Genomic DNA, 24,435 nt, shown 5'->3' with positions numbered 1-24,435 from the left:
ATAGTCTGGCCCATCACATGGTCTGAGGGACAGTGGACCAGCCCCCTGCTGAAAAAGGTTGCTGACCCCTGGCTACCCATCCTCAGCTGCATTTTAGCTCCAAATTGGTTTTTTCCCCTACACAAAACAGCCACTGACGTTGCACCTTGTTGCTCCTCTCTGAATGCTAGGTAGTAAGTTTCTGTTTTGTGAACCATTTTTTTTAAAAAAACCTCAACATAATAATTACAAAACACCATTCACATTTTGTGAGTAATGATGGGAGGTTTCCCCCGTTCGAACGAAAAGGTCTATCGAACTGGATTCATTTTTTCAGGCATCTGCTAGAGATCCAAAAGGAATCAGATTTCAAGTTGGATCAGTTCTGACTGATCTTGACCACTAAACCTGACTGTATTCCTGATTAAATCCACTGGGAATATGACACAGTCAGGAAGCTTCCCTATCACCGACTCATACATTTTGAACCCTCCTCTGCCCTGATCCCTCCTCACTGCCTCTCTTTCCAAATGTACTGAACTCAAGGGGCATCAGGGAGAGCTTGGAGGAAGCATACGCCTTCAGCCAGAACACACACAGCAACATTTGGAAGGGCGGGAGAACAGAAGAAGAGCCTTACTGGATCTGGGGAAAGGCCTGTTTAGGCCAGGATCCTGTTCTTATAGCAGCCAGCCAGATGGGAACTCTGCATGCACGACCAGAGCCCAACAGCATTTCTCCCTCTTGCAATTCCCAGCAACAGGCAATGAAAGGCATATTGCCTTTGACAATTGAGATAGAGCATAGTCAAAGTGGCTAGCAGGCATTAATAGCCTCATCTTCCATGAATTTTTCTTATTCTCTTTTAAAACCATTGGTCATGACTACATAGTGTGGGATATATCTTATTGGAAATGGAGCATTTGGCAGGTTTGTTCTGGGCCAGAGACTTTCAGATAAAAGTTCAGACTCTGTTCTAGCTTAGGGGGAAGAAAATACAGCCCGCCCCCAGGTTTTGGTTCAATGTGGCTCCCTAATTATTGTAATAAATACATCTGAAGATTTCATCCTAGTTTTAGATGAAAGAGTGCATTTGTAGCATAGCCATACATAAATTAAAATGAATGATGCTTATATTAAATGTTCTCAATGTTGGATGGGTAGTTATATTAAATATTCATATATAATAATTCTGTACATTTCCTTATCTCATATTAATAAATATATGAATGTGAATTTAAAATCCTTCTGTCATATTATGTATACTTACACACACACAAATATTTTCACCAATATTTTTTAATGGGGCTCTTTAAAATTTATGAGTTATTGAGTTATGCGATTTCAATAGCTAGCAGCAGTAATTTTGGATTCATTTTGTATGAATGGTAGTAATTAATACATTGTTGCAAATTTTTCATAAGAGAGTGATACAAATGCAGCTTTAAGATTTAACAAGCAATAAATTGTAACAAATGTCTGCAAATTGAAATGGGACTGGAATAGATAATGGATCCACTTGAGCTCCTGCTAGGTCAGAAAATGTTACCAAGAAAATCTGCCCATGTAATTGCAGGAAGGAGGCAAATAATAAAGATCAGGGTTAGTTACTAAGATTAAATAATCCTAGCCCATGTGTTTGTAAAGCCAAGCTGTAGAAGAAACTGCAAAACTGTAGAAGAAACTGCAAAATTGCAGGAGAGCTTTTTGGATAAATAGCAAGATCGTAGATGGAAGCAAATCATTCCATTATCTGCCCCTGTAATTGTGTCAAGTGAAAAAATTGTATTAATTTTCTTAGCTATTTGGCAATGGGGAGGGCTCTTTAAAGAGCTATAGTGAGTAAAACTCAAAAAAAAAAAAAAGAATTTGTGAAATAAGAAACTTTCTGAATTGGTCTATCACTCTATATTAAAGGAGTTTAGTAAAATAGCCTTTCAATGAGTTTTCAAATTAAAATTAAATAAGTGATTTCCCCAGTGCAACAAAATAAATCAAAGCAATTGCAAGGCTATGCTGGTATTTGTAGACATTTGTTTCTACGATGGGGTTTAGAGCCTTAAATGTAAGTTATATGTCTCAAGGACTGTTGGCAAGTTCTCCAGATGATATTTTCCAAACTAACCCATTGTAACAGGAGATCATTCAAGCTTCCAGACCAGATCTTAAGTCCTTTCCTTAACGGTGGTGATATTGATTATAGGGGCACTTCCCAGAAACATGACAAGCTACCAAAAGCAACAGCATAGGGCAAGAATTTCCAGCTGCTGCTATGTAGCATCATCATACCATGTTTGCATTTCTGTTCCCACTCTAAACATTTTATCACCGCTGCCAAGGGATGCTCACAGTAACTATGCACGCCGTTAAATTAATTTTCTGATAGAGGGAGGCTTGTTAATATTCATTCACTGGATTTTTACAAAGGTCAGCATTAAAATAATGTGTCAGGATGGCTGAACAACATAATTTACAAGACATCACATTTTCATATGAAGAAGGCAGAAGGAAGCTTTTTCTGATAAGGGCAGAAATAGATTATCAGAAAGCAGGAGAGTTGTTGTTCCCGATGACTAGAAGCCAAAGTGGAAGAAAAAGAAAGGAAATCTGTGCCAGTGAAGGGAACTCACTAAATATATGGAAGAATAAGACCATTGGCTTTAATATACGCGCTGAAATGCAGGTAATGAATACAAGCTAAGAGTTGCTGGGGAGTGCTTGAATGCTGACCTGAAAAGTGATTAATCTTCTACCCTGGAAGCTTATTTTTCAGCACTGAAGTGCACATTCTTATTAAGCAGTGAAAGTTTTGGACTATACTGTATGTCTGACCTTGTAATGTATCACTGCGGTCAAAAAAGTTCATTCACTAAAGCAGATTCTAGAGTAGGCTTTTGGTCACCTCTGCAAGGGAACACTTTCTGATTTCCAGCTCTTAGGGCAGATGTTTCAAGGCCTCATTAATGCTCTGTGCACAGAAGCCTTTCCAACTGAAATCTGACTTGCTGATCAAACCCTGTGCGTGCTGCAAGTCTAGTTGTTTTAAGCAACAAAAGTTGAAATGTTTTAACCCCTTCCTTAGGATCATAGAATTGCAAGGGACCCAAGAGTCATCTAGTCCAACCCCATGCAATGCAGGAACCTCAGCCAAGGCCTCCATGACAGATGGCCCCTTAACCTCTGCTGAAAAACCTTCAAGGAAGGAGAGTCCACAAGCCCCATGGTTAGAACTGAGCCTGTGCTATGTGGTATGTTCACAACAAGTGTCAGAATGTTGAGTTTTCTACCTGCATTATATCAACTGCTCAAATGAAACAACAGCAGTCCTCGCTCTGTGCTTGTGACCCATTACAGGGCGAGTTTCTTCATTCACACCAGTGGCAGCCAATGTTATGTTTGTCAGGGAGTTCACTATTTGATCTGTGCCTGTTCAAGCTGTGACTGCTGCTATACATTGCACAGAAAGGCTGTAAAAAATAAATAAATGTGTGCATTTAAACTATCTGTGCAAATGCCCTGATGGTACTTAGCTAGCATGAAATCAGAGCTTTTTTCAGCCAGAACTTGCCAGAACTCAGTTCCAGCACCTCTCAGGCGGGCGCTATTGCCGTTCTAAAAGAATGAGGGAAGTGTTCATGGTGAGTTCCAGCACTGTTTTTTCTAGAAAAACGGCACTGTGTAAAAGAACCAACAAATTGGAAAAGTGGGGATGAACAAAACAGAACACCTACTTGCAATAAAAGGGGAGGACTAAACCACCTCCTCAAAAACAAATTCTAATGCAAGCGGAAATAGTGGATTACCAGCTAAGTAATACTCAACTGAGGACAAGCCCTGAGTGAATATTGGCCTCCTAGCTGCTACAGTTTCAATGGGAACATTTTATAAGTGGCAGGCAGAAAATATACTGAAAAATTATCTTCAGTTTTCTGCTTCTCATTTAGATCTCTATCAAGCAACAATATAAAATTGGAATATCTACCTTGCCATTGTTTCCCACCTTTCTAACTACATAGCAACAGACTTTTTATGTTTCAATAGAAAAGAATGAGAGTAGGTTACATGGCATGGAAAAATTTAGATGAGTACAAACAGTGTATATCTCTAAAATTGTACTAACCTACATTATTATTATTAATTTATTAAATTTGCATACCATAGAGCTCAGAGTGGTTCTCAACATAATAAAAAATTTAAAAAAGACAAAATGCATAATAAAAACAAGAACAAACCAACAACCCCCTCACACAACACATTTAAAAGGGCATCAGATGTCAATCAGCCCAAGGCCCAGTTGAAGAGGAACATTTTCTTTTTGCACCTAAAGATGTACAATGAAGGTGCCAGCTGAAGCTGCTTAGGGAGAGCATTCCACAAATGGGGAGCCATTACAGAAAAGTCCCATTCTCGTGCTGCCACCATCCAGATCTCTTGTGGAGGTGGCAGATGAAAAAGGGCCTCAGATGATGATTGGATCATATGGAGAGAGGTGGTCCTGGTCAAAAAGGAAACTTTTGCCCAGATTTACTGAAGCTAGCTGTCCCAGTTTCTGATTTGATCCTGGAATGTTCTGCTGTTCTTTAGGACCTCCCTATTTTAAATGTTCCCTAATACTGTCATGGAGCATTACCAGCACAGAATGCAGATGCTGATGAGAAAGTCTACAATGGTGTCACAATGAAGGGCGTGTCACAACCTTGCAACCACCAGCACTCAACTGACACTACTCAACTGACACTACTAAATTTGCTTATATAGCTTTTAATCCATGTGCAGCCCCAACACATTTTAAAAGGGCATAGGGTATCAATCAGATCGACGAAAGGCCTGGTTAAAAAGGAACGTTTTTGCCTGGTGCCTAAAGGTGTAAAATGAAGGCGCCAGGCGAACTTCCCTGGGGAGAGCATCCCACAGACGGGGAGCCACTGCAGAGAAGGCCTGTTCAAATGTGAGAAATGGGACTCACAGTACTCTCCTGATCTACATCCCTAAACTGGTTTGGGCATTCAGGACTCAAAGCTCAAGATGAATTCACTTTCCTAGGCATATCATTATGGGTATCCTGTGAAGAGAGTGCTTGAATACTGTAGCCAGAATAGCACCCACTGGATATTATAAGACAATTATCATCTCATTGAAAGAGGTGGGTTTGCTTAGTGTGGAGAAGGGACGTTTAAAATGGAAACATCAAACACAACATACTAATATTACTATAGAAGAAACATCAGCATGCTGAAGGGTTTTGTACCTTGGCTGTCCTTTGAAAGATGAGCCCTGGGAGGCAGGAAGGGGAGGAAGACCATGCAAGAAATGCCCTCTCCAGAGGACATGCTTAATGCTCCCATGGCGAGTTATCAAGTGACTCTTTTGTCACTAGCCCAAAAAGAACGCCCTTTTACAAGGTATGATATCTTATTAGTTTTCCTTTTCCTAAAGTGTAAGCAGAACCTACAGTCACTTCCCTTCACTGTTACAAATCAGTGGGTGGAGTCATAAAGATGCCCAGAAGGACTGGCTGAAGCATTTAAATTATTCCTGATCTAAATCTTTTAAATGTTCCCTAAGACTGTCAGGGAGCATTACCAGCACAGAATGCAGATGCTGATGAGAAAGTCTACTTACATCTCCATCCACTTTCTCTCTCACTCGCTGAATGATGAAACCAAATGGGATTGCTATGCCTCTAGAGCCCTAGTGACCAAGGAGCCAGCAGAGGGAGGTGTCACAATGAAGGGCGTGTCACAAGGAATTCCGCAACCTAGCAACCACCAGCACTCAACTGCCACTACTAAGATTCCTTATATGGCTTTTAATCCACGTTCAGCTTTTTACAAGTATGTAAAATGAAATTTATCCCTTTACATTCAAGCTTCCATTGTTCCTGCACCTACTGAGCATTAGCTACCTAATCTACCTCTCTGCCTCTTTCGTCCTATATTGATGAACAGTGGAAAACAAGAAATCACCCCGTGTGTATTAATTTTATTACCCCTCTTCACTAGCAGGTCCCAGAGCAAGTTACAGCCATCTAAATTATTGTTGTTAGTAATTAAATTTGTATACCCCCCTATACCCACAGGTATCAGGGAAGTTCACAGGAGAAGATCACAATATAAACATACAAAATACATAATAACAACAAAAATAAAAACAACCCAATAACACGCCCCCCAACACATTTTAAAAGGGCATTGGGTGTCAATCATATCGATCAAAGACCTGGTTAAAAAGGAACGTTTTTGCCTGGCGCCTAAAGGTGTACAATGAAGGTGCCAGGTGAACTTCCCTGGGGAGAGCATTCCACAGACAGGGAGCCACTGCAGAGAAGGCCTGTTCTCATGTTGCCACCCTCCAGGCCACTCAAGGAGGAGGTACATGAAGAAGGGCTTTGGAAGATGATCTCAGGGTCTAGTTCATATGGGAAGAGGTGGTCCTTGATGTATTGTGGTCCTGAGCTGTTTAAGGCTTTATAGGTCAAAACCAGCACTTTGAATTGGGCCCAGAAACTAATTGGCAAGCCAGAGCAGTTGGGCCAGGATCAGTGTAATATGCTCAAACTATCTTGCCTTAGTGAGCAACCTGGCTGCCAAATTCTGCACCAGCTGAAGTGTCCAAACTATCTTAAGAGGCAGCCCAACATGTAACACGTTGCAGTAATCTAACCCAGTGGTTACTATTTTGTTTTAAATTTTACTGCTTAGCTAAAATGTAGGGAACTGTTTCACTAAACAGTGGAGGAGTTGGAACAGGGGGTGAAACTTTTGGCCATAACCATTTTTAACGAAGATGATCCACAACAGAATTCTGTATGCTCCTTCCCACTTTCGTGTCAAACTGCTTGCCAAGAGAAAAGGATGGAGGATCGTGCTGAGCACTGTTCAAGATGAAAACTGATTTTCCCCCTACAATGGGTGGCTTGTATTTTGGCAGGAACTTTTGTGTGTGCGCACACAGCTTCTGCCAAGTTGTGTGCTGAAAAGAAAACCCACAAACATCCAGCACAGCGATGCTCTGTTCATTACATGACACTAATCTGCTGAGATATATTTTTCGTGGTTGCTAAAGTCAGATTGCTATTTGATAACATGTTGGTTACTGAGTGTAAAATGAAAAAGGCAGTCTTAAATGATCACTAGGGTTTTAAGATATCACAAATTTTAAGGGATGCCTATCTCTAGATAGATGTGGGTGGCGCTGTGGGTAAAACCTCAGCGCCTAGGACTTGCCGATCGCATGGTCGGCGGTTCGAATCCCCACGGCGGGGTGAGCTCCCGTCGTTCGGTCCCAGCTCCTGCCCACCTAGCAGTTCGAAAGCACCCTTAAATACAAGTAGATAAATAAGTACCGCTTTTTAGCGGGAAGGTAAACGGTGTTTCCGTGTGCTGCGCTGGTGTAGGCTCGCCAGAGCAGCTTCGTCACGCTGGCCACGTGACCCGGAAGTGTCTTCGGACAGCGCTGGTCCCCAGCCTCTTAAGTGAGATGGGCGCGCAACCCCAGAGTCGGTCACGACTGGCCCGTACGGGCAGGGGTACCTTTACCTTTACCTTTTTATCTCTGGAAGGGGAAATCTTCATTCTGTAATAATGCAGGCCAACAGACAGTTGTAAATTGAACTGAAATCTAGGATGGTGTTTCATAAATTATTATAACCACAGGTAATAGCCAGGTTTTTGTCTGAGATTAGAAATGCATTCAGGATGAAAAGAATGGAAAATAAATTCATCCCTCTTATTTAAGCCTTGTATTCCCATTGATGAATTGGTTATATATTGTTAGCTACAATCCATCAGAGAGCTCTGAGCCCTTTAAATCCACATTGATTTCAGTGAGATTTAAGAGCGCAAAATTGTGGATTGGATCATGATCTCTGGTATTGTTTTCATTGTTATCTTGCCCTGATGTCAGAACAGTAACAGACAACATGGTGAGTGGCAAGATGTATCTCCGATCAAACAAGAAGATAAAACAGAATAGTTTTTCTATTTAAAAAAGCGGCTCATGCATTCAATTTCCTTTATCTTCCTGGCACTGATAGAGTTTGACTCATCAAAGCTTTTCATTTGGGGATATGTTGAATTTAAAAAAACCCTTGACATTCACATTTGCTTCTGCAAAGCAAACTTTGAGTTTGCTCTCCTCAACATAAGCACAAACCCATTAGCAGGTAGTGTTTAGTTGTGACTTTCTACATCCTGATCCCTTAGTATTGGTGAACAGAGCCAACTCTTTCATGAATAGATCATTTTTCTCTCTATGCCACCACATTTAAAAAAGGAAAATCTGAAGTAGCATTCTCTTGGTGGCAGCTATATTATATGCATCCATTCTTAGATTCGGGGCATGGCTGGCAAGTCCCCAGGAGAATACGCATGTGAGACAACAAGAGCAGTTCTGTACTTAACCTTGCATCCCAAATTAAGGATGCTGGAGAATTCAGGTAGAAAAGGAAGAGGAAATTACTTCAGTTCACATGCTTGTCTGTGGTCAGGAATGGAAATCACTGAAATGAGTATGATGCGATCCATCTTTGGTAAGTTTGTGACCTGGTCCAGACTGCTATCTTATCAGCTTAAAGCTATTGGTTAAGAGGTTTATTTAAGGCAGGAATACTGTTCCTGAAAGATTTACACAGATCTTTTTATTCACACGTATTTTTTTCCCTATGTCAAAGTTAAGAAGGAGATATTCTGTAGTTCTTCATAGTCAGAATTTTTGAACTGAACTTCCAGGAGCTCTTTGTATTGAAATTGTATAGAAAGGAAATCCTAAAGGGGATTTCTGCACTGAAAATGAAATTGGCTTCATGATGCAAATATTTAAAAAGATGTAAAGGCAGTTCATTTTGTGTGTGTCTGGAGTTGCGTGCTGAGGTCCCCAAGACACCCCAAACCCAATAACTCAAACTTCACACATTATTTTTGTTTAAGGTTTTTGGCATAATTTTGGCCACAACTTTATTATCAATACAAATTGTGAGTGGTTGCTTAGGCATTGGTTAGACTATCTGTCCTCCCCGCCTTGGGGACAGCCCTGACTCCGTAGTCAGTGCGGAAGAGCAAGATCAGGGTCAACTGGAGCTGCGAAACAGACCCTCAGCTAATCCCCGCATGCTCCTTGGAACTTACACGGCCCGCACCCTGCACCAAGGGTTTGGACGAAGGGGATGGTAAGTTCCAGAATTCCTTTAACGGAATACCCGTGCAGCATTGGAGGGGCAGGCCCAGCCTATCCATACCCCTCCACCAACCAATTTTAACCAATGCCTAACCGCCAACCTTACAAGTTGTGACGATTTGCTACGCAGTAGGCAAAACCCAATTGGCACACACTAATCAGCCAAGAGGTAAATTCCTACTGGGCCCCCGCACCAAGGCGAACGACCCCATGACAGGCATAGCAAGGTCAAGCGAAGCCCAACAAGGGAGGGCGGGCGGGAGATCCGATGTCCACAGCAAAAGAGAAAGAGAAAGCTGTGGACCTTGCTTAAATAGCCACTGACCCCACCCCTAAGTTTGCAACATCAACTTTCCCCAGATAACCAGATCCTCCCATCTAAACAAGCCCTGGCTTTAACTTGCCTAGCAATCATGGGGTGCCTTGTATAGCCCCATCCGCAACCCGTGCTCTCCTTTTAGTGAGAACACGCTTTGCGTGCTGAGGTCCCCAAGACACCCCAAACCCAATAACTCAAACTTCACACATTATTTTTGTTTAAGGTTTTTGGCATAATTTTGGCCACAACTTTATTATCAATACAAATTGTGAGTGGTTGCTTAGGCATTGGTTAGACTATCTGTCCTCCCCGCCTTGGGGACAGCCCTGACTCCGTAGTCAGTGCGGAAGAGCAAGATCAGGGTCAACTGGAGCTGCGAAACAGACCCTCAGCTAATCCCCGCATGCTCCTTGGAACTTACACGGCCCGCACCCTGCACCAAGGGTTTGGACGAAGGGGATGGTAAGTTCCAGAATTCCTTTAACGGAATACCCGTGCAGCATTGGAGGGGCAGGCCCAGCCTATCCATACCCCTCCACCAACCAATTTTAACCAATGCCTAACCGCCACCCGAGCCCTTTACGCTCGCCGCCAACCACTCACAGACTAAACCACACCCTCAACTTGGACACCACTGCATCCAACCAGACATCATTCCCCAACGGGGAAAGATGCACCCCATCATCCCTGAATAATTCAGAGGCCTTGAATGAAATCAGAGGGTGAGGAATCACAAATCCGCCCAAACCAACCACCAATTTGCTTGCCGCGGAATTAATCCGCTTCCTAACTCTTTCGGTGGCCGCCGGGCAAGGGCTACCCCTCCAAATGCGGCGTTTCAGCAGCTGCGACCAAATTAGTGTGGTTGAAGGCACCAAGGCCGCCAAATCCCTCAAGTCCAGTAATATGGCAGCACGCAGCCCAAAGCAGGAAGAGGAAACCATATCATTCTCCCCCAGCTGCACCACTATCGCTGTAGGGGGGCCAGCGTGGAGGACCCGTCTGTGCATGAGAGGCAATAATTCTCTCCACTGCATCCCTCGTCTGGAAATCCAGGACACCTGCACGTGCTGCGGAAGGCCCAAGCCAGCTCCCAGACCAGATTGACGAGCTCTGACAGCGGCCCAGTGCACAATGCTGTGTCCCACTATCCAAATACGGATAGCGGCCAGACCTAGGGTTAAAACACAAAAATGTCAGTACACACACCACCATTATTTCCTCACATATACTTTGAATGCATCCGATCTCCAGCGACCCAGGTCCTTTATCCTCCTTGCAGACAAACCCCAATGGGCAGCTGTCGTTGCGGCACCAATACGGAAGGAGTGAGGAGCAAATTCCGATGCTTTGCGGCCGCAGGCCACTACCACCTTGCGCATCACCTTAGTGAACTGATGCCGGACTAAAGGGTGCCCATTTTCATGAATAAACAAAGGCCCCTCGCCTGCCGGCCGCAAGGACAAGTATCTCTTAAGATCCTTTACGGGGCAAGGACCCTTCTCTCCCGTTGCCGAGAGCCGAATGACGGCTCCCCTACCCACCTGGTCGGTCTTCGAATTCCTGATATGCACCCTCAGGTCCGACTGTGACATGCTCACGTCCTGCAACAGCAAACCCCTGGAACCTCCATCCCGTTTTTGCTCCAGGACCACCTCGCCTACCCTCAGTGCCCCAAAGAATGCCAAGGAAAAGGCTGCTGAAAATAGACGGGCCTCAAACTTGGACCAACAGATGCTCCGCAGTTTACTGCGCATCTGTATCAGCAACTCAAAAGTGATGGGACTTCCGGGAACAGTCCTCGATGGGGTGAGCCGTCCCCATCCCTCCAATGCCCGGCGCACCACAAACTTCCTACATGGGTCCTTGTCAAAAGTGGCCCTGCTAAAGAAAGAAATTGCTGCCGAGTGAAGTCGCAGGGTCCTAGCCGCCCGGCGCATCTGGAACAAATGTGCCAGATACTTAAGCACCTGGGCAGTAGAATGAGGGGTGATGACCGCCCCCGCCGATTGGCCATTAAAGGACAGAAAATCAGCCCAGGCCTTCTTATAGGACCTTAGCGTGGAAGGGGCGACTGATGCTGCTACTCCCTGTGAAACTAAGTGTTGCCAAGGTTCCAGAGATGATCCGGGAAAATCTCCGGACGGTCTCGAGCCTCTGGCGCCAATGACCTGAATCGTTCCATCTGAAAACGGGACAGAGCATCAGCAATCTCGTTAGAAATACCCGGAACGAAGCGAGCAGAAAATACAATATTAAAACGCAGACAGTGCAAAACAAACACCCGAAGCAAGGCCGAAACCCTATACGACCGGGATGACTGCTTAGCTAAAACAGTCACTACTGCCTGGTTATCGGACCAAAAACAAACCCGATGGTCCTTAAAATGCTCGACCCACAAGTGTACCGCAACAACTATGGGGAAAAACTCAAGAAATGTCAGGTCTCGAGTTATCGCTTCCCCACACCAAGCCTGGGGCCAAGGTTCAGCACACCACCTGCCGTCCCAAAACAAACCAAACCCCAGTGACCCTGCCGCGTCCGAATGCACTTGAAAATCATTGTGGAGGTTCAAAGTGTCCTGCCACAGTGATACGCCATTAAATTCTTCCAGGAATTCCAGCCACACACGGAGGTCGGCTTGCACTTGGGCGGACAAACGAACCCTATGATGCGGTGCCTGCAGCCCCGAGGTAAGTTTGGCCAGGCGAGAGCAGAACGGGCGCCCCGGCGCCACCACCCTGCAAGCAAAGTTTAAATGACCTAGCAACGACTGAAGCTGTCGCAAGGTAACCTTCCTCAATGGGAGCAGTTCTTCAATGACCTTCCTTAAAGCAACTAACTTATCTGGCGGCAAACTAGAGGTTTGGGCCACGGTATCCAACAAGATACCCAAATAGGTAAGTTGCGTAGTGGGACCCTCAGTTTTCTCTGCCGCTAATGGAACCCCCAGGTCTTCAGCCAGGGACGCAAAGGCACGCAGCAGAACCACGCAATTCCCCGTGTCCCTCGCGGAGGCCAGTAAAAAGTCATCCAAATAATGCGTAACCCCGCCCAAACCGGTTCTGTCGCGCAAGGCCCATTCCAGGAATGAGCTGAAACACTCAAAAGCCGCACAAGCTACCGAGCAGCCCATGGGCATAGCCTTATCAAAATAGAATCCCCCGTCAAACTGAAAACCCAGCAGCCAGAAATCCTCAGGATGAATTGGCAACAAACGAAAAGCCGACTCAATGTCGCACTTGGCCAATAGGGCACCAGGCCCAAACTTCCTTATCATCTTGATCGCATGATCAAGAGAGGCATACTTCACCGAACAGAGCTCCGGGGGAATTACGTCGTTAACCGACGTACCATTAGGATGAGAGAGGTTATGAATTAGGCGAAACTCCCCCGGGGCCTTCTTGGGAACTATTCCCAAGGGTGAAATGTGCAAATTAGGAAAGGGGGGGGTGGCGAAAGGACCAGCCATACGACGTAAAGCCAGCTCCTTTTCAATTTTCCTACGCGCCACACCAGGCATGTCCTTAACGGATTTCTGGTTCCTAGGATTCTGGGCTACAGGGGCCACGACCACTGGGATCCTAAATCCCAGCGAAAAACCATTACTCAAATACGACGCTGACTCTCTGTCTGGGTAAGATTCCAGTAACGCCAGTAACGGCTGTAGCCGAACCGGAGTATAGGCCAAAGAAAAGATATCACTTTCCTGCTCCGGGAACAGGAGGCTGGGCAGGGACCTTGGGGGGCTGCTGGGAGCCCCCTCCCCTGCAAAAGGGCCGCCTGGCCGCGGAGCAAGCAGAAGCCGAGTGGCTCCCAGAGCATTTGTCACAAAGGTGTGCGAATTTACAGGCTTGACGTTGGCAAATGCCCTTATTAAAGTCCCAGCAGAACCACTTGCGCCCAACTTTTTGGGTGGCAGGCTTGAATTTTTGCAACTCAGAAGCCTTCTTCTCAATACGTGGTGCCACATAAGTGGTCCACACATCCAAGTCCTTCCTGTCCCAGCGGGCCGTCGGTATCTTGGCCGCCCTACGCCTAAAGTTCTGGTCATATGATAATGCAGCAGTCTCGCCAGCCATCGTAAAAGCTGAACGGACAATAGACAGATAAACCCAGAGGTGCAGAGACCTCTTGGGATACGCTGCAGAAATCACACCAGCAAAAACCTGGAAACTATCCATCCAACGTTCAAAAGTCCTGTCAGCCTTTGCTACAATTGTCCGTCTTTTGGGAACGGAAAGGCCCTTGTCCAGCGGCTCCTGACCATCAAGCGGAGGAGCCAAGCTGAAAATATCCACGTAGCGGCCATCCAGAATCCTAGACCGCAATTTGGAAGACAAGTGGGCACCAGGAATAATATCCCTAGCAGAATTGGTGGAGACTCTTACGTCAGGCACCAGGACCCCTTCTCGACACTCCTGTACGGCGCCATACCTGGCCCTATGAGAATTTGCCCTACGCTCCCAAACCCACTTTGGCAGCCCCGACGACTCCCCGTAGCCCCAGTAAAGCTTAAGGGGGGCCCCCTCATCACTGCTAGAGCTGATGGAGGAAGTACCTGAAGTGGAGGACGATGTGTCCCTCCGTCTCTTCTTAGAGTGCCTCCTGGAGCCCCTTTTTCGGCGACGATGCCCACCGGAAGAGGACCTTGGAGGAAGAGGAAGACTGTCTTCAATCGAAGAATCTGACGCTTCACCCTGTTGCACTGCACCTGGGGCTGACTGAACAGAGACAACTTGTGAATGAACTGGATTAGAATGCCCCAGCGCTGGGGGCCGTACAGGTGAGCCCCGTACAGCGCGGCCCCGGGTCGATGCGCTTCTTCTGGCGCCGACCCTGGCACGACCACGGCCCCTAGGCACTGCATCCTGCGATACAGGCAGCACCGGAGGTTGGACCTGCGGAGCATCAGGTAAGCCAACTCCGGCTAACAGTGGCTCCCCTTCTTCACTAGATGATGATGCAGGAGAGGAAACATCCACCGGGGGAGGCGGGAATGCTGATGACGTTGACGGGGTCGAGCAACGGTGTAGCAGGCCATCCATCTCCGCCTCTACCCTTGCCAGTGTCACCGGGTCGCCAGACAAACTTGAAACCATAGCCTGGATGCGTTTCAAGGACTGACCAGGCTGCGGAGATCGCAAGGCCTGGGATGGGCCTTTTATAGGCCGCTTCGAGGAGCGGGCTGGAACAGGCCTTCCTGCTGCCTTCTTAGGAGCCATTCCTACTACTGGTGAGAAAAGAAAAGAAAATAAAATTAAGTAGAGAAAAAAAAAAAACAAAAACAAAAAAAAAAAAACCAACTAAGTTCTTTAAGACGCTAGAATCTGCAAGAAAATGAAGCAGAATGAATTAAATAGTTAATTAAAACTAAGACCTAGACTATAAAATGATGCACCAGTAGACAGGAGGCAACCACTTGCTTACAGATTATGCAACAGATCGGTAACCCAGGAGCAGCTGGGAAGAGCACCAGCCACCAAATCAGAAGCTGTCCAATACGGAAACAAACCACAACCTTGTGCTCTTTACCAGCACACACACCTACACTAGCCGTCCAGGCTGCGTGCAATTGAAGAAATTAATTGCCTGCAAACATATCAACTGCCACAAGAGGTCGCAGTAGTACCAATTATACTCAGCCTAGGATAAAGCAACCACCAGGCCCTGCAATTACTAGGCCTGAACGCTAGAGGCCGCCACGTGGCCGAGAGGAATCAAAATGGCGCTCCCGCCTAATGAGGCTGCAAAATGGAGGCCTCACAGCTCTCCGCTCAAATCAATGCACCTCTGGGGACAACCAGCGGCACCCAGCCCCCCAGCAACACCAGGCCGGCCTCCCAGGGCCTGCTACAGGGCAAGGTAAGCCACCCCTAGCCAGGCAGCCAACAGAAGCCTGTGGGGAAGGGAGAAGCAAGGACAAACTGAGAAGAAATGTTCCCTTGACTGGGGATCGACCCTGCAAGAGGGCAGGGGAATTGAGGGAAGCCCTCCCCACACGGCCCCTGGGCCCAGGCCGAGCACCCCCCCCGACTAAATTAAAGGGAATTAAAACAAACAGGAAAATTAAATAAAGTGGGGAAGGATCTTTCAGCAACAAATTAAAGAAAGAGGAGAAAATGGAGGAAGAAAAACAAAGGGAAAAGGTATACGACCCAAACTTCTGCTGTAGTCACTCAGAGATCCGATGAGATCCGATGTCCACAGCAAAAGAGAAAGAGAAAGCTGTGGACCTTGCTTAAATAGCCACTGACCCCACCCCTAAGTTTGCAACATCAACTTTCCCCAGATAACCAGATCCTCCCATCTAAACAAGCCCTGGCTTTAACTTGCCTAGCAATCATGGGGTGCCTTGTATAGCCCCATCCGCAACCCGTGCTCTCCTTTTAGTGAGAACACGCTTTATGCCAACATAAACACTGTGCCTGCTCACATGCACCAGAAGGGTTAGCAGGCACTGAGAAGTATAAAATATCGCCATGCAATCCTATCAACTAGTTCTTGTTCAGGAGCTTATAAATTGACTATAAGGTTTAAAAATCAGCATGCCTTGGTATAGGATTAGCAAAGTAGACATGCTTTTAAAATGAGGCCAATACAAAAATGCTTATTGATACGCATTTTTGCTGCTGTAAAAGTGAAAAGAGTTATTTCGCCAAGCATGTATATAATTATTATAATGCACTTGCCACAATCTTACTAAATCATTATTAATGACTGTCCTGGTGCCTTCATTATTCACCTTTAGGTGCCAGACAAAAACTTTCCTCTTCAACTAGGCCTTTGGCTGACTAACATCCTATATCGTTTTAAATTTGTTTGTGGGGATGGGTGAAGGGGGTTACTGGTTTGTTTTGCTTTTATTATGTATTTTTATCTTGTACATTTATGTTATGAACTGTCCTGAGATGTATGGATGAAGGGTGGTATACAAATTTAATAGATAATAATAAACAACATTAGGAAGCTTCTTAAAAGCCAAGTTGTTCATGGTAGAACTTCTTGGATGACGTGTGTAATGCAGCTTTCAAAAATTATCTGCTTTTCTGTTCAGAAGCAATCAGTGATAAGCTTTATTCTCTTATCTCCTATACTAGGTTTTTGGCCAGTGGAATTTCGGTGAAATAAATGAGAATTTGTCGGTATATGGAGAGAATCACAATACAGCTGCTCACCACCTGATTGATACAAGCAGAAGAGAACATATTTTTGTGAGTTGCCAGGGGCGGGTGGCGGAAGGGGTTAGGCTGTATGATCCCTTTTAATTTCTTTTGGAGGATCCGTTTGGAGGATCCCATTGAAAGATTTGAAGAGCTGGTTTAACAATCCAGAAGCAAATCAATAAGGCTTTTCCAGCTAGGTATTTTTTATCAGTGCAGAGTGGTAATTGTCAGCTTGTAGTGCTAGCCTTTAAAGCAAAAGCGTGGTAATTGCATATTAAAAGCATAATCAATCTGTTTGAATGAAGTTTAAGTGAGGAAAGGAGGATAATCGTGTTTTCTCATTGACCCATAACCAGTAGTACTGTGAAAATAGCATTCATTGATACACAGAATGCCAGACACTAAGGTAAAATAGGTATACCTCATGCAGTTCGGTGCACGTTGTGTATGATACATTATATCAGTGTTCAGGGTACAGCTGTGTGTCTGTCTTCCTGCCCCAGAGCAAGGCTCCATTGCCCTATCTCCTGCACCATTAAGGCCATATTCTACTACATGCCTTCATAGCTGTCAAGTGTCCCTTATTTGGCGGGACAGTCCCTTATCCCAGCGCCATGTCCCGCTGCTGTCCCTTATTGATGATGTCCCTTAAATTTCCCGGGTTTCAAAGGAAGCAGCTCCTCTCCCTCCCTCCTTGCCGGCCAGGGAGGAGGGAGGCTCCAACTGTGTTGTTTGGCTGCGTTGCTCACCCAATAAGGAGTCTAAGAACGACTTGGCTGTAGAGATTGCATGCCTTGTGCTGATCAAATCGGCTGCGTTGCCTGGGGACTCCCCTTTGCTCAGTGCTTCCCAGCGGAGAAGTGATGGTGGTTTTCCTTGAGGCTTGAGGCTTCGTTTGGCTGCTGGCTGGGCTTTCTGCCTTTGGCTCGGAGGGGCTCATAAGGTGAACATACCTGTGCTTGGAAAATCCCTTATTTTGGCTGCTGATCCCTTATTTTCGAGGCTGCTGGTCCCTTATTTTCAAATCTGTAAGTTGACAGCTATGCATGCCTTGGAGGTGGAACTATGTTCCTCAAAGCTCCAACTAGGCTGCAATACCAGCTGCCCTATCTGACTTGGAACTCAGTCAGCTGTCAGTCCTTAGGACCAATCCAGCCTCATCCTTTTAAACAACTTATCTTGCTAGGACAAGATCCTGCACTGCCCTCTCTTCTGCTGCTGCTGCTGCTGCTGCTATAACTGTCCCCCTTGATAATTTGAAATTTGGTGAAAGCAATAACAAATTGAATAGTTAAAACCATACAGCCCCTTGTCTTCACACACGCTGCTGCCTCTAGCACTCCTGCCTGATGACCACCAATGTTTCCATCTTGGAATACATAGCACTGGTTCGAAATGGATGCTTACATAAAACAACGGGCACATTAAGGGGAAAAGGGTAGCTGAAAAACAGTAGCTCGGGGAGGAACAGCTACAAAGGACTACGATGGTGGAAATAGCCAAGGAAAGTGGGCATCTCTGAGTCAAAGTTTGGGAGAGCCCCTTCCAACTTTAGGGTTCAGGCCAGAAAGCCAGTTGACCAGCCTACCGATTAAAGCATGAAGCCCAATGTGATGTCTTCAAGAATTTGCTTGACTAAAATTGCCATCAATCCTGGAAAATTGGCCATGCTAAGAGGGAGTTGTAGCCTACAATACTAGATGGGCACCATGTTGGAAACCCCTGCTTTAGCCTTACTCATATGTGTGGTGTGACTTAAAGTGAAAGACTAGGACCAGGGAGGGTAAGTTCTCTACCTAGCTGTGAATTTCACTTAAGAACTTTTGGTTAACTGACCAATTCTTAGGCTAGCATACATCACAGGATTGTTTTGAGAATTAAGGGGATTGTCTGTACACAGTTGTGAGCTCCTTGGAAGAAGAGAAGAATACAACTGTAAGAAATTTATTTAGATTATTATACCTCGCTGGGCTAATTTGAAGGAGGATAAAAGTTGAAAATATTCAACTCATGAATAATGTTATAAGCTGGGCCTCTTGAATAACGTTATGTATGAATCAAACGATGTTAAATATGTTCCCCGAAGGTGGAGGACTACGTTTTAGCTATGGGATATAATGAAAATTACAAATTAACAGTAGATGAGAAAGCAAGTGTTTGGGAAAAAAATGCATAAAGGATAGAGAGCAAATACTAGCCTCCACTGGAATTACAGATGCTTTGAACAAACAACTTGTCACGTTAGAAGATCAAAAATATATCAAGCCACTAGAAAAGCAATTTCACAGCGTAATGAACAACAAATGCATTGAGGGTGAAGATGTTTAATTAAATGGCAAAACTCTCCAGTTCATCCCTACTAATCTTGCCCAAAGCCTGAGTAATCAACCTTTATGTAAAACATGAAGAAGTGCAGGCCAGCTCCCCCTTAACTCAAGAGAGACACTCCATTGACTACATTGTCCTTTGGTTTACATCCCAAGTGGCATTTGGTAGAGGTCTTGAAACTGCTTTTGTCTCACTGTTCCTGCATTATTCACAAACCACAAAGCTATTTACTCATACATATTTTAATTTGCCTAACCAAGTGGAACTGAACTGTGAAGTTAGATTATTCAAAGCTGAGAGTGCGTCATAATGCTTACTGTGTACGGATGATACCCTAATAGCGCCCTGCAATTTGCTTTGTTATACATGTGCTTATTTAGACATATCGAATGAAAAAAACCCACACACAACCCACATCATATTCACCACTTCCTGTTAATATCAGTCTTAACTTTCATCCATTGAAATTAATGGGACTTATCTTTGGGTAGATTGAGGCCAACAAGGGAGATTATAGTTCTGGATAGATCCAGTTTACAGTGGTACCTCGGGTTATGAACTTAATTTGTTCTGGAAGTCCGTTCTTAACCCGAAGCATTCTTAACCCGAGGCACGCATTCCCTACATAGGCCTCCCACGGCCCCGGAAGCGGATTGCGTTCATATCCCAGGGCAAAGTTTGCAACCTGGGACACCTACTTCTGGGTTTGTGGCGTTCGTAACCCGAAGCATTCGTAAGCAGGACTGTTCATAACCCGAGGTATGTTAGAATTCCTGCTCTATGATTGCAGTCATGGGATTTTTGTCTATCACATGACGGTGTATGTTTTGACTCCACAAAGTGGGAAGTGACGGAGACAGGATGTTTTTGTTACTGTGTTCTGTGAAGTGGGACTATTGTCCTTTGTTCTTTTTCTCTTTGTTGTCTGCTGTTCTCTTGCTGTAGAGAGAGAGGGAGCCATGTTGCAGTGCTCCGTGTGTGTTTAAATGTAAATAAAGTAGATTAGCCAAAATGCTGAGTTGCTGAGGTCTGTCACACAAACTGCACAGACTCTGCGGATCCCTAAGTGTGCCGATGTCTGTTGGCATCGGTCGCTATAATGTTCGGGCTGAAGAAAGCTTTTGAAGCTCCCGAACGAACGACCAGGAGGGAGAGAACATGCCAGTCGGGCATTTGTCTCTGCGAGGGTCCTACTCGAGTGTAGGATGGGCTCCTGACAAGGTACCACTGTACTATCTGGTATTTGGTATTTATCCAGAGAAGGCTGGTCCATTAATATGAATGAAACACTGCTCCATCAACCAATCCCCACAACTACCCCAAGGAATGTCATTGCTTGTTAGCTTTCTCTTCCTTGGATTCATTATGAAACAGAGCTCTTGAGGAGTATATATATATATGTTCTCAGAAAGTGTCTTCACAGTTCACTTTCATTCTCTAACCCCCTCCCACTAGGGCATGCTATTTTAGTGGGGTGAAACTTATTCTTTTGCACATTTCTTCATTGAGGGGCCATAAAAGTACATTTTTTGGGTGCGAGGAATTCAAATCTACTATTCTTTTTTTTGGGATGGGACAACATTTAGCTTGGCAGGTCTACATTTGATGAAGAAGCACATAAACTGCTTTTGGAAAACCAAAGAATTTTAATGTCACCTTCTGAAAATATCAGGTAGTGCTAAATAAATAGAAAAATAATGTAATTGGGTAAGTGAGGAGAAAAACAGAAACCTTTCTCCCTGCAAATAAATACACCAATTGCTACACAAACCTCATAACTGCTTCTTGATCTGAAGCTCAAATGACACATTATGTGGGAAATCTGTGACTGAAACACTCAATAAAAGTAGTAACCCTGAAATACAGTTCTGTGAGCTTCGATTGATCTGGTGTATTGATCTGGGCCCTTGGCTTAGTGCTACCTATTGCAGAACCACAGAATTGTAAAGTTGGAAGGAACCACATCCCTGAGATGAAGAGTCTCGTGTTCTACTGTCTCAAGCTATCCCGGCTGTTACCCAAACACTGGGTGATCCCTGCTACCACTCTGGCATTGCTATTGGTCTGGTCACCTGCCACCACTTTGGCATCCTGGTGGGACCCCACTCCTGCTGGATAGGCAAACCTGGTTGGTTATAACGTTAAAAATGCATTATAAAAATGTGAAACCAGAGGGCAATGCAGAGCAGCAATCTCTTGACAATGGGAAATTGCATTGAGAGCTATATAACCTTTTAAAAATAGTCTTTAATAGCGTTTTTACAGATCAGTGTAGATCCGGCCCTGTTGTCTTCACTATAGTGGAATGGGAATTGAGTGGCTGCTTGGCTGCAATTGGTGGCAGGCAATCTCCATGTTTTATGTCTCACAATGTAATGTCATGCATCTGACAATAATAATAATAATAATAATAATAATAATAATAATAATAATAATAATAATTATTTATATGCCACCTAGGCTGAACTGTCAGTTTGCATTTCTTACTGTAGAAAGTATTGATCTGATGTGTAGAGATCTTTCCTATTCTACTTAATTCAAGAGGCTTCTGGAAGCTTCTCTGTATGAAAGAAGCAAGCAGAAGGCTTCATGATGTTTGGGTTATTCCTTCAGAGAAGCTGAGTACCGCTGGTTTAAACTGGTTCTGTTATCTCTTTTTGTCAAGGTCATGCTGAACCCAGAAGGAGCCTGGGTTTCACTTTCTGTTTCTATCTCCCTTCCTTCTGGTGTGGTGTTCTGTACATAGTATGCTATAATGTTAAGATTTAGACTTATTATCAGTTATTGTAAGTTTAAGTTAAGTCTGCTGCAACTGGATTTCTTATGGACAGTGCCAATCCTGAATGTATTGGATTTGTGACCATTAAGCTCATTTTCCTTCAGCAGCAGTAAAGCTCTGCTGGATGAAATACAATTGCCACTGGTCTATTTTTTGGGGAATCCTGCAACGTGTTTAAGTTTTTACTCTGCTAACTATACATTGGGATCTACTCTGGATCAATATTGAGAAGAATTTTCACGGCAGGTCATGCACCCCTAATGTTTTTTCTTTTTTCCTGTGCTGATGGGTTCCTGAGGCTGAGCAGAGTGCTGAGAAGGTCTGGCTGTGCGGGATGCATTCTGCACTGAAACGTATCTTACTGCATCACCTGGAATGTAACAGGAGCCTCTCCACAAAGGATCCAGGCTTGTACCTAAGTAACATTTCATAACAAAAGCCATGCATGGATAATTCCTGGCCTTGCAGAGTTGACTGAATTAACTGTCATGCCACAGGGTGAAAGCCTGGCTACGTGGGCAGCCCAGTTTATTCAATCTATTTCTAGCTGGGTACTCTTGCCTTTTGCTGGAAAAAAGATGATCTTTAGAAGTTCTCAGAAATGCAAAGAAATACCTGACCTAATTAACACAATCTAGCGGCAACGCGGTCGCATCCAGGCTGACAGGGAATGAACTCCCCTTTCTTGAGAAATGAAAAAGGATATTTAATTACGGTGGGGCATGCTTGTCAGCGGATAATCATTTGTTCCTAATGAGTGGTCATCTGCCGATTTAAGGCTGTTACTTGTATTTTGAGATGGCGTTGGGTTCTGAAATTAATTAGCCACCAGGGATGTGCTGGGATTGTCACCGCCACACACACTAGGGTCTTCCCCTGGCCACAGCAAGAAAACTCTCTCATGGCTCGGAGCAAAGGCAAATTACATATGCGGTCTTGGGGGCACATGCAGAGTTCCAGCTGAACCAAGCTTTTCTGCAATTGTGTGTTGAGGATCACTGGTAGTGGTCCCCAGCTCACCGTTTGAGATACACCACATTGATTGGGAAATCTCATCTGAGGATGGGGTAGGGAGATCAGTGGTGGCTGGCAGCTTCACGCCTTGCTGGGGTGGGTCAGAACCAGTGGCAGCATAAGGGAGAATTTGTAGGGGGGGCAGTATTAGGACAGGTGTCAGCCCTGGTAGAATCTGCTGAGGTGTATCAGCTCTGGCAACTCCCGAGTAGGCCTGGGATGCCTGCATTTAGAAATTGTTCCGCGTTGCTCCTGCAGGCAAATGGATTAGTCCTTGTAAGCAAATAAAAAAAAATCAATCACTGTATAGTTCGTACCCCAAATGCTTTCAGTTTCTGGATTGCATATTTAGAGGCAATGAATGTGCATTCAGAGTACTTCCACAACACTTAAGATTTTGACACCTGCTTCACTCATGGGTTCTGTAGTGGTTCTCCCTGAAAAATCTCTCTCCTCATGTCCATTTGGAAATGCCCCCAAATCAATTCATTCTTCCCCTCCATATCTTTCTTCATTCCTCTGTATCAGGCATCCCCAAGCTCCAGATTTTTGGGACTACAATTCCCATCATCCCTGACCACTGGTCCTGTCAGCTAGGGATGATGGGAGTTGTAGTCCCAAAACATCTGGAGGGCCAAGTTTGGGGATGCCTGCTCTGTATTTTACCCAATAAAACCTTCTTCACCAAAGCCGATACTCTGTGCACTCATCCACTGAAGGGCTGCAATAAGTAGAATTGTTCAGCCATTTTTTTTAAAGCTAAGGTATTGCCATTCCTTCACACACTTTTGCTGCCCCGATGACGTGAGAGAGAACCCCAAGAAACAGTCCACCTTCCTTACATGATTACTCTTTACAGCTGTTATGTGCTACTCCATCAACCTATTAATCTGATGTTAGTTATACAGCGTTGTTCACACTGACCATTTCCAGGAAGCGCACCTTTTCCTTACATAACAGCCAGCATGGCTGACTTACTTTTAGCAGATGCTGGCACCCTGCTGGAAAATACGCTGCATTTAATGCTGATTCAGGTTGGCAGGTGTGATAATCAGCCTCCAGGATCACAGACTAGACTATTCAGAGACAGAAATTCTCCAGTAGCGGGAAGTCTAGGAAGGAGCCTAGCCTGAGGAAAAGCTGGCTTGCAATTTCTTCTCTAGATGAAATATTTTCTCACAGAGATATTTTCTCCCTCCAGCTTGGGGCTGAAGAATTGTAGCAATATGTCTGAGTCAGACAGTAACTCTCTCTCTTTTTTTAAAGGTCTCTGATCTCCACACATGCACTTCCTTCCATGGTCCAAGCATTAAGATTTCCTGCTGATGTGAGGGAAACTCGTTACTAAAAGGTAATGGTAAAGGACCCTGGACGGTTAAGTCCAGTCACAGGCAACAATGGGGTTGTGGCGCTCATCTTGCTTCCAGGCTGAGGGAGCCGGCGTTTGTCCACAGACAGCTTTCCAGGTCATGTGGCCAGCATGACTAACCACTTCTGGTGCAATGGAACACTGTGATGGAAACAAGAGCGTACAGAAACCTTCCCACCACAGTTGTACCTATTTATCTACTTGCACTGGCATGCTTTCAAACTGCTAGATTGGCAGGAGCAATGGGAGCTCACTCCGTCATGGGGATTCGAACCGCTGACCTTCTGATCGGCAAGCCCAAGAGGCT

The 24,435-nt window shown here is 44.9% G+C and overlaps 1 protein-coding gene and 1 long non-coding RNA gene across 5 annotated transcripts in view; one reads left to right on the top strand and one right to left on the bottom strand.

The window, feature by feature from the left end:
- Nucleotides 1–24,435, bottom strand: part of KCNS3 (potassium voltage-gated channel modifier subfamily S member 3) — a 466,063-nt gene that overhangs the window by 329,809 nt on the left and 111,819 nt on the right. The window lies entirely within an intron of this gene.
- LOC310840754 overlaps nt 1–24,435 on the top strand; it is a 190,788-nt gene that overhangs the window by 122,647 nt on the left and 43,706 nt on the right. For all 3 annotated transcript variants that reach the window (XR_014562092.1, XR_014562093.1, XR_014562094.1), the window contains exons 2-3: nt 5,773–5,813; nt 24,026–24,110. This is a non-coding gene — a long non-coding RNA (uncharacterized lncRNA). The remainder of the gene's footprint in view (nt 1–5,772; nt 5,814–24,025; nt 24,111–24,435) is intronic.

Source organism: Podarcis gaigeae (assembly GCF_964106915.1).
Source record: "Podarcis gaigeae genome assembly, chromosome: 3".
NCBI classification, from domain to species: Eukaryota; Metazoa; Chordata; class Lepidosauria; order Squamata; family Lacertidae; genus Podarcis; species Podarcis gaigeae.
This window is presented reverse-complemented; position numbering and strand designations above follow the sequence as displayed.